A 16,987-nucleotide genomic window follows, 5' to 3' on the forward strand; every position below is an offset into this window, starting at 1 on the left:
GATGTCGACAAGAAGCGATCCGTCAAAGGAGGGCCTTAATGAATCCCACATCAATGACACGGAACAGAGCAAATGATTTTGACGGAGGTGAAAACGATCTGATGATATATGGTTCAGGGTGGTGGTCATGAAGGAATGAAGTATAATGTATGGTAGTGGATGGGACACGGGTGACTTCTCTGGATGACTTCTCTTGAACATGTCGGCGACACTTTATGTGATGGATTGGTAGCATTTACCCCAAATGTGGATGGTATGGTGTGACCATGGTGATGTGACCGGTGAATGAAACAACCCAACCCGACTCAGGCACGGAGTGGAAGTGTCATGTTCAAGAGCGACTTGCTACCAATAAAGTTTCTTTGAGTTTTTTTCCCAATTTTTCCCCAGTCATTGCTAACCAGTACCTCTTTATTTTTGTCAAGCTTGAGGAGGATAACATATGCTTGTTCTATAAATTGCCCTTTGGGCAAACCCATCGCTATGTTTTAACGAGCCTAGCGATAGTGAAACTCGTTCTCGCCTAAAGACAAGTTTGTCGCTATTAATCTTTTTAACGAGTCTAACGACAAAGATAACTCGGTCCTTTTCATTTTTAGAGAGTCTGAAAAGGTACGTAAAGGTAACTCCAAAATTCCTTTTTCGTCATCTAATCCCTTAAGTTCGAAAAAGTATAAAACAATACAGAAGGGATGAGTTTTCAATAGTTTTAACGATCCAAACAAAACAAGCGCTCGATCTTTTTGTGCAATAATCCCTCAGGTCCAAAAAGATTAAAATCTAGAGGAGGGATAGCACTTCCGGTCGCTTTAACGAGCTGGAAGGCCAAAACTCGGCAATCTTTTCATATTTTACGAGTCAGATGAAAAGAGCTTAAAGAAGACTCGTCTTTTGAGGAACGAGTGATAAAATGGGTAGCAGTTGATTCCAGGTAAGGTTTGGAATTTTCCAATCACGACAGTGTCACAAGGATGGCTAGTGAAATCACTCTTCGCAGCTGTTCCTCAAAATGGGTAAACAATCAAATGGAGGTGAATGATCAGCCAATGGAAAAGTGGAGGTGACGGTGCAAACACGACCAAGGCTTTAATGGCTGAAGTACTACATTCACGGTGGTTATTTACCAGGGGATAGTTCATTTTTTAACGAGCTTAAACGCGGGTGGAAACACTTGCTCGGTCTTATGTTTATTTTTTAACGAGCTTGAACTATGTGCTAAAACTGCTCGATTAATCCAGTCATATGATAAGAAAGTCTCATATAAAAACGACAACTTTTAGATTTTTTCCCCACATCCTTTCTTTATGCAAGTTAGGAAACGACTAATCCAAAAAACAGATAAATAATCGCTCTTTCGCTTGCATGCCAAAAGGTTTGCATGCCCCCAGGTATAAAATATGGTTTCAAAGTTACCCCTCAATTTGCAGACAGAACATTTGTTCTATCGGGAGAGGCCTACCTCTTACAGGTTACCCAAAGATTGCTCTATTCGCGGTGCAAACAAAACACTTCTTCGGCGATGTCTACAGAGATAAACAAAGGTGAGTGACTCCATCTGTCAACTCACATAACTTTGACAAAAGAATCTTATTCTAGAATAACCCCTCTTCCAATCATGGACGGGGTACAGACTAGTCATATTCTCCCGTGGAAACCTACTCTATACCCGAAGTTTTCCTGCCGAAGCAGACCAGGATGCATGCCCCCTGGGTTTCAATCATATCCCTCCGAATTACTCGCGCTCATCGGGAGGACGGACTGGGAATTGAGACATTTCTTGCATGAAGAGACCATTTAGGGATGGTATATGACTATTTGCTATGTGTGATCCGGGAAATGAAAGTTGTCCCACGAGCTTGACCACTCTTCCTTCGTGCGGAAAACACATTACTCTAAAGAGTGAGGAGATGATGGCTCCCATGCAATAAATATAGTCTCATCCAAGGAGTAGGTTATAATCCAAGGGTCCTTGAAAAACCATTACGTTCATTTGAACTGTCTTCCTTCTCAATGTTATGGGCACATCGGGAAGGATCCCTAAAGGTCAACTGGTTCCTTTATCAAAGCCTGTCAGATTTCTCATCTTAGGCAACAGCGATGGCGAACCAAGCGCTTTCCAAGCAATAGAGGAAAGGATACTCACAGAAGCCCCCTCATCTATGATGGTACCAGCCATGATCATTCTATATATTTGAACGATAATTCGGAATGGTATGCTTGCTGGCAAACGGGGTCTGCCTAGTTGATTCCAGTCGAAGAAGACAACTAGGTTGCTTGGAGGTGGGACCGAGTAGACGGCCGGGTATGGCTCTGACGAATTTCCCTCCTATGGTAAGGGAATGGGTAGATTGCCCCCATGTTCGTCAGAGTCTGTGTTAATGAAGAGAATTTGGACGGTGTCATCCTTGTTCTCTTCAGTGACTGTATCATCCGAAGATAAAACCTCTGAAGGCAAGACCGGGTCAACTGCCGCCTCGACCTTTTGACTTTCATCTGGTATTGATTCAGATGGTTTATCTTCAATGATAGGCGCTTCAGCTGACCACTTGAGCGGGCCAGCTTGATTCTCAACTAGCGACGGACTCGGCAAGAGTTTTTTATATCCAGGAGGAAGTCGTAACGGTGAAACCGGACGATCATCCGAAACTCTTTTTGCTTCATCTAAGAAGGGACAACGATGGACGGCATGATTGCATTCGCACAGTTTACAAGGTAATCTAGCTTTCCCTTTTTGTCCTGGGGCTTCACTTTCGCTAGTTGACGGTGTGCTTTCAACATGATCATCAGAGGTTGATGACACCGGATTGTGCAAATGAGGAGACCAGTCCCTTAGTATCCGAGGAATGCAAGGACAATCTCTGTGAAAGTGGTCTCCTTTGCAAATGACACATGGCAATTTAGGCCTGGTCGGTGCAGTGTGTGGATTTTCGTTGGACGACACTCGTTTTCCCCCTTTCGCCTTTGGCTCCTTCTTCTTCTTCTCTTTCTTCTTCTTCTCCTTCTTCTCCTTAGGAACTTGATTTTTGGCTTTGCCAGCCCCATCAAGCGAAGAGGAAGGAGGAGAGGAAGAATTAGAGGAAGTAGAAGGTTGGTGGGCAACTCTGGACTCGTCTAATTGCTGATTCGATTGTTCAGGAATGGTGGTGTTCTGAATGACATTGGTTGAGAAGAGCCATACTGGCAGGCCAATTGTCAGTCCTGGAACCGACAATGTGGCCATATGGGGCGCACCTACATCTCCCCAAGAGGAGAAGGGACTAGGATTTCCACCAAGAGGAATTCCTTGGTTGGTAGGCTCCATTTTCTCAATCCAAAGATCAACGTAGGAAAAGGGGATGAATATTCTATTTAAAATAAATTTTAACACGCTTTGACACAACTTGTTTTTTCAGTTTTTAAGAGTCGAGAAAAAACAAAAGATGACTCTAGTCTCCTTCGATTTTTAATGAGCCTGAAGTGACAAGTGCTCAGATGGACCTTTTCCGTTAAGGAGTCTGAAAAGGAACGAAAGGGACTGCTCTGGAGGTCTAGGTAGAGGGAGTACCAAACCAATCGCAAAACTACAGAATACTTTTTACGGTACAGCAGTCAATCTTCCCGAATGCTATGTTCGGTGCATTGCGATCAGTAGGGCGGCCGACATGGCTTCCTATGGATAAAGGTTTTATGCCTATAGGGGTCTTCCAATATATACTCGATGGTACGTGGGAGCACAAGTCCGTACTGGCACTTATCGTTTCAAAGTGGAGGAATCACCCAACCATCAGTGAAGACAACAGTTACCGGGCTTTACGACGTCGGAATACGTCTCTAGTCTAGACCTCTAAATGTTGTCGTTAAGTTACAAAGCGTTGTTAAGTTCATTGAATTTATTTTAAGTTGATCTTTCTTATGAAGTTTGCCTTTTGGGATCACCACGAGATGTATATGTAATTCCTAAAATGCAATCTAAAGATGATAAGCAAGCTTTTATCTCTTTTCAGCAATGAAAATCCTAGCTACAAGGGGAAAAGAAAGACACAATCTTTTCTCAAAGAGCAAAGAGCACACTGTAAATGCACTTTTTCTAAATCAAGCCAAACAGACTGTCAATATGCAAATGCACATGTTCATGTATTTGTTTTTCACTTTCTTAATATTGATGCCTAAAAAGAAAGTTGTTGTACAAATTTGAATTCGCTTTCAAGTGAAAAACACAAACAAGCTTCTTTTCGAAATCAAAAGGTAGAGACGATTACGACACTTTATGATTTTGAAATAAACACTTGTTTCGACACTAGAAATTCACAAATTCAAGCCAAAGGCAAAAGTAAAAGCATAATCGACTATCAACAGCAAATAAACTTTCTCCTAAGATCAAAATCAACACTTACGACAGATCTAAATCCAAGGACGACAGTATGACTAGTCTACTTTTGCAATGGGAAACTGTAAATGACATAACAAACACACAAAAACAAATACATTTTCTTTTATACAACTGAGGTGGAATTAAGGCAAAGAAAAGGGGCTTTTAAGCAGACACACACACTGATCACAGGCTACAAAAATCAGAGGTAAAACTGAAAAAATGAGCAAAGAACCTCAGCTGCACAGGGCTAAGCTGATCAACGCACCTGGTACACAGAGAAACTGGATTGCAACATAGGTTTGCCTCTCGGGAACTGCACTGAAATGCAGGAACTCTTCAGAGCACCTGCACTGGGGCAGAAACGAGAATTCTATCCGGGTTCTGGGTCATGGTTTGCAATTTAATCTATGGTTTTTGGCCGAGTAAAAGCAATCAGTAATGCACAATCAGAGGGTTGATTTAAAAGAGGTTTAAGAGCTATCACAAAGGGTAATCAGATCATTTGTGAATCAGTTGTTCAAATCATAAACAGATCCAGTAAATGGATTGAAGCTGTTAACACCCGGGTTGTTCCCTTTGACTCCCAAGGGAATACGGCAGGGGTAACCACTAACCAATCTTTGGATTACAGCTCCTAGCCAAACTGTAATCAGAGAGGGCTCTCTCTTTATGACTTGTCTCTGTTCTGATAGTATTTTAGACTAGCTATGATGTTCAGGGTTTTGGTTTTATGTTTTGGTTGAGGGATGTCTTCTGTACCTAAGGTGGAAACCTTCAGATAATTCTAGTCCATTGGGCAATGGAGTCTTTGGTTACTGGTTGTTTGAGAGGTAGATTGGGATTGCTGAAACTGCAGGGCCTTTTGAATATCTCATGAAACAAACTTGATATTATAATGATGAAGTGTGTTTAACCAGTGAAAAGCAATTAAGAATTTTCCACTAAGCTTGGTTGTGAGAAAGAGATGTATTGTAAAGGAGCAGATTTGAATTCCTAAAACAATAATCACTGTGAAAGATACAGTGTAGAGGTGCAGCAATTAAGAATTACACCTTTATGACCATAACCGAGAGAAACATTTATAATAGCATAGATTGAATTCAGGGTATTCTATGAATAAATCCTGGAATTAGTCTTTTTCTCTGCCATTAATTGTGAGATCTAGAACATGGATGAGTTATGAGAAAATAACAAAAACAACATAACAAAAGTTTAAGGAAACTTATTGAGCCATGAAAACACGCAGGAATCCTGTAGCACACAGCAATCGCATCACAACCCCTCAGACAACACAGACTTTGGAAATTCCATCGGCCTTTGTATTAAACTCTGAAAATTTACAGCAAAAGAACTCTTGAAGAGAAATCAACAACAACCCCTGCAAACTTATGCGAGGGGGAATATATACAAACGCTCATACAAAATATCTGAAGCATTGAGTCATCTGAGAAATGAATACGTTCACCAACTTTTCAAGATAGTAGATAAGAAAGTTATTACATCATTGAATACAAAATAAATGCTCTTTATATCTGTCAGGAGATACTTTGACCTTTGGAGGCCACTGAGTCAGTCTGAACGTTCTGCTTTAATGCTGGAAATGTGCCTTTATGGCTGTCGTGCTGTAGCTTCTCGGCCCTGTTACCTGTTAGCTGTCAATCTTGCTTTGTTGGCCGAATATGATCTACTGAGTTGGCTCAGCCCTTCCCTTTTCGTGCATGCTGATTTTACTAAGTTTTCCTGTGCATGACCACTTATGAATTTGAACAAAAAAACTTGATTTACAGGCTCTGGCTTACAATATCAGCTGTATCATTTTGGTCCAGTATTCCTATGTGGGCAATTGATGTCTAAGAATTGCATCCAAAGTCTCATCTGCCTCTGTGTATTTGTAGAAGTTTGGAGGCACTTCAAACAGATGTTTAATTTCATTCATTATAAAGAATAAATTCTCTACCCTGTTGTAGAGACTTTGTCCTGTAGCTGGCCCTGTTTCCTCTGAGGTGTTGGGCCTTTCAGTGATCTGATTTGTGGCGAATGTGTTGACCCTCTTGGCATACTGCTCATGTGTAAGTAGCCTTCCTGCGCTGTTCAGTAAGCCAGGGAGACCTCTGTTTTGCAATGCCACAAATTTGTCCATGAATCTATTGACCTCGGTCTGCATATCCTGGGTCCTTCTCTCTAGTGTCTGCACTAGGCTTCTCAGTGTTAGGACCCTCTTTATCAACAAAATAGTCTCAGTCCTGTTGGAGATTCCCATAGTTGCTAACTGAGCACTTGTTCTATTATTAAGCACATTGATCATCCTGTTGGCAACTTCAGGCATATTGCCTAGAGAGGCCCTTGATCTCTGGATTTCTCTGTGTGCTTTTCCTATGAGCTCTATTTGCTCATGAATTGTCTCAATGTATTGCCATTGATCAGTTATGGATTGGCCAATGTTGGCCCATAGGACTGTCTTGAGCTCAGCTGTCACTTTATCAAGTGTGAGCTCCTTCTCCAGCTCTTTTATCTTATCCTTAAGGGCCTTTATTTCCCTGCCCTTTTCTGCTACAGTCTGCTTGGATTTGTCATATCTTTCATTCAACTTGACCAAATTTTCCCTGGCCTCTTTTAATTCTGCCATTTGGGCTTCCAGGGCTTGGATTTCATTCTTGAGCTTCTGCATATCCAGGCTTGGAGCCTGCTCTGTTGTTGGCGCTGGTGCTGATGTAGAAGGTGTTGCCTGGTCTGTTTGCTGAGTGGGAGGAGCAGTAGTTTGAGGAGGCTCCTCAAGATTAATTATTTCTGGAGGAGGCTGAGATGTTTGACCTCCTTCCTTTTGCTGTAATGCTGCTTGCAATGCTGCTTGTGCAGCCTCTGATTCTCCCAATTTTTCTTGTGTTTGGATCAACTGTTTGTATAGGGACACCAGCATAGCTGCTGCATCTTGATCATGCCTCAGCTGAGCAACTTCCTCTGTTTGTGGATGAATGGTTGTTGGGACTTTGACCATCTTCCTAAGGGCTGCCATGTCTGCATCCCTCAATTTCAACAGTGCTTGAATGGCTTTGGTGTCCTTGGGATCATGCCCAAGTTCTATGATTATCTCCTCCAAGGCTTTGATTCTGTTATCTTTTGCTTGAGAGGATGCCCTTTCCAACTCAAGCTGGGCAGCTGTATTATTTAGGCTATTCTCTAGCCTGTAATTCACCAATGTCTTATCTGCCAAGCTAGCATATACCATCTCACCCGTTTGCTTATGTAATTCGATCTGATCCATCGGGTGGATGTCCTTGGCAAGGACCTCGAGGTTGGTCCTGATGTAATCTGCAGCTGACTGTGGCTGCAATACAGCTGGCATAAAGTGACTCATTATCATCTTGCCCTCCTGGACATCATATGCAGACATTAGTCTTTGCTGGTTAGTGGGAGCCATTTTCAACAAATGATTATATAGCTGTATTTTTATGGGCTCATTCCTCTTCTTTATGTCAATGAACTGCTGCTTGATTCCCAGTTCACCTTCTCTCTGCTGGCTTGAGGAGCTGACTTCTCCTCCCACTGTCCTCTCTTGTTCCTGCTGGAAGGAACTTGCAGATGCCTCCATACTAGGTGGGCCCATGCCCAACGATTGCCCTATAGGCATTTCTTCCTCTGAAAGGGGATTCATTCTGTGCCTTTTCTCCCCATGACTTATTGATGTGGTTAGGGGAGTCTCTCTGTCCCTCTTTCTGCTTATGTCTTCTTTTTGTGGGGTTTGGAGGACTGAGGCCTCCACTGTCATTTCTGGCCTAGGAGGCACCGTGTCCTGAGCCTGCTGCTCAGTGGAAATTGGGGCTTCAACTGCCTTTTCTTGCTGTAATGGTTGCTCTTTCTCTTGTTGCCCCTCTTGTTGCTGTTGTACCTGTGGTTGTTTCTGCTGCACCTCCTCATGAGGTGGCTGTTTGGTTTCCATCTCTTTTTCCTTGCCTTTGCTAGAAGTCTGCCCAGTAGCTTTAACTGCTTGCTGATTTGCTGTGGAGGAAGAGGCAGTTGCTCCCACTTGAGTGCTTGGAAGAGTAAACACCTGTGAACAAAGCTCAAGGTCAGCCATCTTCCTCAGATTTCTTACTGCTCTTTCATTTAACTCTTCTTGTGTGACAGCCTCCTCTAAGGTTCCTCTCCTCCATTTTACTTGATTTGCATATTTTTCTATGTGAGGAATCCTTACATGATCATAACCGGACAGCCTATACTTGACCCTTCTTAAAGTTATGAAGTGATTGGGGTCATAAGGTTTCCAAAGGAAACTGGTCTGAAGGCCAAGGGATTCAAGCATTCTGTCTGCTTCTCGCCAACCTTCCTCCCTCTTGTTATAGATAAAGTGGCCTAATTGGTTCCTGACCTTGAGTTGTGCTTTCTTGCCTTTGCCTGAAAAATGTAGCACATCAGCATTCCCAAACTGCCTGAAATATTCAAGGGCAAACAATCTCATGGGCACATATTTGGGCAATCTGTATGGGGGCAACTCACACCCATATATCCTGATGACTGTGTGGTTCTGGTAGAAGTACCAGTCCCCAATGCTGTATGCCTTAGATAATTGAAGAATTCTTTGCATGTCATCAGTCAGTCTTGGAGGAGGTGAGCTCATAAGCAGGGACATGGCTGGATGTATGAAAAGGTCAATGAACTCACAATAAGTGTATGGAGAATTAGACAGGCAGTGGAAAGCAGAGGACCAATAAACCACTAACCTTAGGTTTCCTTGTGCATCCACTCTTTTCATAGCAAAATGAAATTTCTCATGTTGATAGTACAAAATCAAATGGTAGATGTAGGAGGTGTATCTGAACACCCTTTCTCTTGCTAAGTTCATCAATTGCTCATGTATTTTGTCTGATATGTAGGTGGCATAGTCATAGCAGGTTGGAGACTTGCCAGGGGAAAACATAAGCATCATTACCAGCACAGTTTCATCAACAAACTCAATTGAATTGTAGCCCAGAATGGGACTGATCATATCTACCAGGTCTCTGCCCAGTTGATTGAGGTATACGTGGGAGATAGGAGGGTACATCACAGTATCAAAGTCAATGTATAGTTGATTTAGCTTGGTGACCTGAGCATCTGTCAACTTGGCTCCTTGCTTAATCAAATCAATCAGTGACAAAGGAACCAATTTCTTCTGAGTTCTGAATTGCAGCATCTCTCTGATGGCTTCAGGGGTGACATAGAAAACAATTGAGCCTGAAGGATCAATCACAGCCCTCTGAGTGGCATCATAATAGTCAGCACATAGGTGGATTAGCTCAGGAAACTGGTTGACCTGTGGGAGCTTGAAGATAGGGAGAAAAGAGTCCCAAATGCCTAATACATCTGTTCCAGCCTCATGTTTAATCTTCAACTCATTCAATAGGTGAATGTGAAACTTGTTGTGCATCAACATTTCTTCGGATATCTGATAATCCAGGTCTGCTAGAGGTTGCCATTCCAATTCTCTCTGGGGAGCATTTAAAGGAGCAATGTTCAATGCTACAGGAGCTACTGGTGCATCCATGGCTACTTTTAGGATTTCTATTGTTTATAAACTGGTGTTACTGTGCAGAGCAACACCAAAGAGTTTTCTTTGAACAGAAAGGTAAATTACTGAGGGACAGAGGGTAAATGGTCAATTGCAGCAATTGAAATACTGCTTAAAGTATGGATAAGACAAATGTCTGGTCTTAAACTCTTTTTCTCAGCAAATTGGTACAGTTTGGGTTACCAGTTCGCGATTTACGCGAACAGAATGCAGTTATTGGTAAAAACTCGGGCAAACAAGGCTCAACCGGTGAATTTCGACCTTAGAGTGTAAATGGGAACTAGGCACAGGGGATTTGCCGGTGAATGATCAGTTTCTCAGTGTTTTAAGCTTTCTTGGCAATTTACAGACGAAACCAGGTGCAGGAGGGATTCACAAGGATAAATACCTGGTATACTGTGAGCAATGGTCACGAATGCAGGTGGAAATGTCGCGCCAGCGGTCTCCAGGTCAGGTTCAGCAGGCTGGTGCGCGGCTGGACGTAAGAACCATGCAGAGAAAACAACAGCGTTTTTGGCAAAAAGTGCAAAAAACGCGAAATTTTGGCCAAAATATGGATTTTTTGGAACATTGGCGCCTTTTTGGATGACGTCAGCATGACATCATCAGGTGGGGTCAAGGTCAGATGACGTCAGCATGATGTCATCAGGTGACGTGGCGACATAAGAGAGGTCCACGGGGATGGTGAGGTGGCGGACAGGTGGAGTAATGGCGGAAAAGGCATACCGACGCGGCGCTGACGTAGCAGTGATGCTGGCAGTGACATAGGCAGGGCGGATTAACCAAAACCGAAAGTGGTTAGCGGTTTCATATCGCACCGCCTTCCATACGGAAGCGGAATTGTCAGAAGTACCTCCGATACGATGTGAGGGTGACGCGTGGCAGAGGCCTGACGTCACCCTCTGACAGATATCGGAAGGTATCTTTCAGACGTCGGTGCCGGTCCGATATGCACGAGGGCCGTCGGATGAAAAGGGCCCGATCCGACGGTCGACGGATCGTTGAGCTGGCCAGACGATACGGATGCGGACGGGATTAAAATAATATTTCTTTTGAAATTTGCGCCCGGCGGGACCTTTGGGAATTTGGCGATTCATATGGTTTTTTCAATGTTTTTACAAAAATGCGCATAGCGCCAAGACTTTGGGTAAACGGGAAAAAGTGGGTTTTTGTATGTTTTTTGCAAATGAAGCGGGTTACGGGTAAAAAGGGGTTTTTTCACAAGGTTTCTTAGCCAATGAAGGGTTTAATGGGTCAAATGGCTTCAGAAGGGGAACAAAGGGGTAAGGTTTAGGGTTCTTAAACTGACCAGATGCCAATTTAATCCCTAACAGTGAACATATGGCTATAATGCCAAGGGGAGGGATATTTATACAATGCTTGGGGTTTATACACCATAGTGTTCTAATAGTAGGGAAAGGGTAACATAGGGGATTTAGATAATAGAAGTTAGGGGTTAATATGGATGGAAAAGGTGAATGAGGAGTGATATCACTAAGTTTATTTGAAAATCACTTAGTTTAGGGAGTAGATCAAAATGAAAAGAATTTTAGACAAGAAATGTGGCTTTTAAAGGAATAAGAACCACCATAAAACCTCAAATTCTTCCATGAACACAACTGATGAAGGGATGTTAGTAATGAAGGTGAAAAGGGGGAAAAGGAAGTTAGTCATGCTTCTTTGCTTTGCTGCAACATGATGGAGAAGAAGACCTTCTCAATCCATTGATTTTCCTTTGTGAATAGGTTAGCACACATTCAATTGTAAGGAATGACACTTCTGCAACCCCATTTGCCTACCCATCTACTTGCCTAGCATTTTTTGTTTCTTCTTGGAGGGTGCACTTAGACTCGCAGACCCTTATTTGCCTTTTCTTTTCTCTTGGCCTTTTCTTTTGATTTTCTATCTAGAACCACCCTTATTGCTTCCAAGGTCCCAGATTAAGCAGTTGGGAACCTTAATTCTCTACCTAAGCTACTGGTCTGCCAAGATTAAACAGTTTGGTCAGACTTCTTTCTCTATTCTACAGCAGAAAATTGAAACATGGCATGATCCAGGTTAGGCTGTTGGACCATCCATCAAAATTGAGTCCACATCAAGCTATATACACACATTGTCTTCTCTTGGAAATATGGGATCTTTGCATCATCAAAGTAGAGCATATTTGTAACTTTCTTTGCCAATCATGAAATATGAAACCTATTGGTATAGGTAGCTAACAGTGGCTCCACGTGGGGATGGTTTTTCCATTTGAAAGACCAAGAACAGCAGGTCAGAATGCCTTGGCCCTTGACTGCTTTTACCAAAACTTGAAGTATGCTGCTTTGAAATGCCAAAATTGTGCTCTTCCCATCTTGGTAAATCTCTGAACTTATTTGCCTTTTGCTGATACCTTATAAAACTTGAGAACTGCATTTTTACATATTTTAAAGAAAGCAATATATACACCTGGATATGTACAAGGGAAACACAACTGCACTTATGGATAGTAGTCAAAATAGTGCTTCAACATCCTGCCATTTACAGGACCTTCATCCAAATCAGCTTCATCAAGACTTTTAAGGAAATAAGTATTGTTTCCTTGTACTGCTTGAACAACAAATGGTCCTCTCCAAAGGGAATCAAATTTTCCATGTTTTCCTTTATCTTCCCTTCTTGAATCCCACTTGAGGACTTTGTCACCAATGTTGAAATCTTCTGCCTTGGTCCTTCTATCAAAAGCTTTCTTTAATTTTTCTTGTAAAACTTGAACTCTGCTGAAAACTTGGTCTCTAGTTTGCTGCAAACATATTATTTGATTGATCCTTCTTTGCATATCATTGGGCTCAGCTTGACTTTCTTGAAGCAGTTTCATAACCGGAACCCCTAGTGATGAAGGAAATTTGGCTTCTAATCCATAAACCAACTCATATGGGCTGACCCCAATTGATCTCTTGGTTGTTAGTCTATCTGCCCATAAGGCATTGACCAGCTTCTTATGCCAATTCTTCTTATTTTCTTCCAGCACCTTCTTTATGATGTTTACAAGGCTTTTATTTGATGATTCAGCAAGGCCATTTCCTTGGGGATAATATGCAGTAGAATGGCCCAAGGTTATGTGAAATTTGTGGCAGAAATTCACCATTTTCTTAGATCTGAAAGCAGCAGCATTGTCTGTTATTATTTTATCAGGACAACCAAATCTAGAAAGAATATTAGTCTCAAGGAACTGAATGATAGTGGAATCATTTGCTTGTCTGCATGGAACAGCTTCAATCCACTTAGTAAAGTAGTCTGTAGCTGTTAGAATCCATCTATGTTGGCCTGAAGATGAGGGATGAATTTCCCCAATGAAATCCAAGCCCCATTGTTGAAAAGGTCTCTCTGTTGCAACAGGCCTCAAAGGCAGTGGCAATAATTTTCTCTTTCCCTCAAACACTTGGCATTTATGACATGAAGTGGTGAATCTTTTGACATCAGCAAAAATAGTGGGCCAATAGTAACCAGCCCTCAGTATTTTATCCACAGTGGACTTCCAATACAAGTGTCCACCACAGTCACCTGCATGAAATTCTTTAGTGACATTGTTAGTCTCATTCTCAATCAAGCAGTTTAGCAGTATACCCTCATGGTTTTTCCAAAATAAATTGCCTTCCATGACACAAAATCTTGAAGCTTTCATTTTTAAGAACCTACACTTAGTTCTGGACAATCCTGGTGGAGCACACAGGTTTTGTAACACATAACATATATCAGAGTACCAAGGGGATTTTTCAAAGGCTACATTGATCTTTGGAGTCGCCAGCTCCGGTTCATTGTCCAGCTGGTTTATGTCTAAGGCTTGGAAGTTTGCTTCTGTCATTAGTTTGGCCAAACCTTGCCCTTTTATTAATTTTGTAGGTTTTATTTCAATATCAAATTCGAGGATGTTGGCAATCCATTTTCCTCTTCTACCTTCTAAGTTTTCTTGAGTGAGAATGTCTTTAACAATGGGACTTGGCACATAAGCAATAACATGGGAATAAAGGATGTAAATCCTAAAGTCTTTAATGGCCTTGACCAAAGCATAAGCTTGTTTCTCCATGATTTGATATTTCAGAGGTGCATCTCTAAGAGCTCTGCTAAAGAAAGCAATGGGTTTCTCATTTCCTTGGTCATCTTTCTGTAATAAAACAGCAGCAATGGTATGCTGGGAGGCAAAAGAGAAAATGATAAACTCTCTGTCAAATTGAGGATTTGTTAAGACTGGGGTTTGGGTAAGGGCCAATTTTATACCTTCAAAGGCTTGATTTGCCTCAACTGTCCATTTCACTTTTGAATCCTTCTTTAGCATGTTATTTAGCAATCTGATCAATTCTGCTAAGTTTGGGATAAACCTTCTTAAGAAATTGATCTTCCCTAAGAAGGCTTGCAATTCTTTGATGTTTCTTGGGTGGGGCATTTGTAAGATAGCTTGTATCCTGTCTGGGTCAATTCTTATGCCATCCTTTGAAATGATATGTCCTAACAGCTTACCTTCTTCCAAACCAAATAGAGACTTCTTGGGATTCAAGGAAATTCCATATTTCCTACATGTTAAGAAGATCTGCCTCAAGTGTTTCAAGTGTTCTTGGTCAGATTTAGAGAAAGGTGTGAGGTCATCCAAATAAATGACAAGAAAGTCATGAATCTCCTTGGCAAAAGCAATATCCATTGCTCTTTGAAAAGTTGCCCCTGCATTTTTCAATCCAAAAGGCATTTTTACATATTTGAAAGTTCCCCATGGGGTTGTAAATGCAGTTTTGTCTTGATCATCAGGGTGTACTAGGATTTGATTAAAGCCTGAGAACCCATCAAGCAGTGAGATCCTTGAGGCTCCTACCACTCTTTGGAGAATGTGATCCATCTTAGGTAAGGGATAGTTGTCCTTGAGGGACACCTGATTTAAATTTCTAAGATCAACACAAAGCCTTATTTCACCAGTTTTCTTTCTTGTAGGGACCAAATTTGAAATCCAATCAGAAAACCTGATTGGTGCTATGATGCCAGCTTTAAACATTTTTTGCAACTCTTTTTCAATTGAAGGGAGAAGCATGGGATTGATCCTTCTCAATTTCTGTTTAAATGGCTTTTGATTAGGCTTGAGAGGGATAGTATGTTGGATAACAGAGGTGTCATAGGATTTTAAGTCCTCATAACCCCATGCAAAGACATCCTGAAACTCTTTGAAAAGGTCAATGTATTTGGGTTTTTGATCAGGAGGTAAAGATGCAGACAATTTTATTATCTTGGGTTTCTCAATGGTTCCAATGTTGCATTCCTCAATGGCAGCATTTAGGGGCTGCATTTTTGGTTTTCTAGGGATATCATTTGAGTCAAAGATGTCCTCCAATGGAGTTAGGCCTGTTGGGAGAAAATTGTCTTTCAGCTCTATGATTTCAGCCTCTGTAACAGCTATTTCTTCACAACTGATTTGTTGAATTTGTTGTATGTTCTCCTTGTTGAAAATGGTTGGTTTTAGCATTTGTTTTGCTGTTTTGGGTGATATTGGGTGGTTATTCTTTTTACTCTGTATTTGTGATTGACTTGCTCTCTCAGTGTCAATATTTAATCCTGCAAATTCTTGTTGCAAAGTTAAAAAATTGTTTATTTGTGAATCATCCTCAAATACTTGCCAATCTTTAACATTGTTTGGAATAGAGGGCCTGTGTTTTATTTTTGCTGTAAAGGAATTATCAGGTTCAAAAGGCAGTTTGCAGGTACTTGCAAATGTGGCCAAGCTATGAGCATGAAGATTGTGGGTCCTAGCAATTTTGGTGATTTGGAATTCAGTGAAGGAGTTTAGTATTTCAGCAGCAGCAGACCTATAAGACCTCAGTCTTTTGTCATTAGTGACAAAATTTCCCTTTACTTGTTGGATGATTAAATCTGAATCTCCCATGATTGAAACCTTTGTGGCTTGTAAGGATTTTACTAGTTTGAGGCCTAGTAAAAGAGCTTCATATTCCGCCATATTGTTAGTGCATCTGAAATTTAGTCTATAGGGTCGCCCTTCTGCATGATTGTTTTGTTTATTATGTATCCAAACTCCGGCTCCTGCCCCTAATTTGTTTACTGACCCATCAAATTCAAGGAACCACAGAATATCTTGTTCTAGGGGAGACTTAATGATCTGTTCATGAGCTGGAATTGTAAGTTGAAGTTCTGGTTTTTCTTCTGGGACAGTCTCATCACTTGATTGAATCTGCTTGAGTTCTAGAGCAGCAGCTGTGTTTAATGGTTGCTTAACCATTGTTTCTGGGGTAGCAGTGTATTCATTAGTGTTTTGCTCTTGTTTGAGTGTCTTGGTTTCAACATCATTATTTATAAGACCTGTATTATCATTGAAGAGAATGTATGAGTCTATGTCTGAATGGACAGCATATATGGGAAAATTTTGGGGCTTTTCTTCACTGCTGACCATGTATTTCATTAGTGTTTCTCTGTATAGTCTCTTTGGTTGCCCAAAAACAGAGATGGTGGCATATGACATGTCTAACTGCAGGGAACCTTGGAGTTTAGCTCCCCATGATCTTGACAACAGCATTCCATACTTGGGTGGGATATCAGCAACTACAACATCCATCAGGATTGTCTTATTGGGGTATTGGACAAGTGATACACAGAGATCTTTTATCAGGCCCAAGCACTTGACCTGGCTGGAGTCAAAGGAGAATAGGTCCTTATATGGTCTTGTAATATCCAGATTTAGTCTTTCCATGACTGATTTGGGCATCAGGTTGTGAGAGGCACCTGAGTCAAACATTGCATTGTGTAATATCTTATCATGAACATGTAAACTGACATAAAAAGGTAAAATCCCTGTGGCTGCTGTTTTTCCATCAACTTCTAGACCGAACAGCAATTCTGGGGTGTCATCCAACACATTAACATCATCTTTGTTGGGATTGAGTTGAAGGGATTTCCTGATTTGTTGTTTGTAGATGTTGTGTTTGGCCAATTCCGAGAGAGGAATGGCTATCTTTAATTTCCCAATTTCAGCCTCTAAGTCAAAAGGTTTCTCAGGTTGAGTCTTCATATTTTGGTTAACAGCCTTTTCTCTTTCAATGGAATCCTTGATACCTTCCTCCTGA

The sequence above is a fragment of the Pinus tabuliformis genome, chromosome 9 (assembly GCF_031772625.1).
Source record: "Pinus tabuliformis cultivar Carrire ecotype Pingquan chromosome 9, CPIR1, whole genome shotgun sequence".
In the NCBI taxonomy this organism is placed as follows: Eukaryota; Viridiplantae; Streptophyta; class Pinopsida; order Pinales; family Pinaceae; genus Pinus; species Pinus tabuliformis.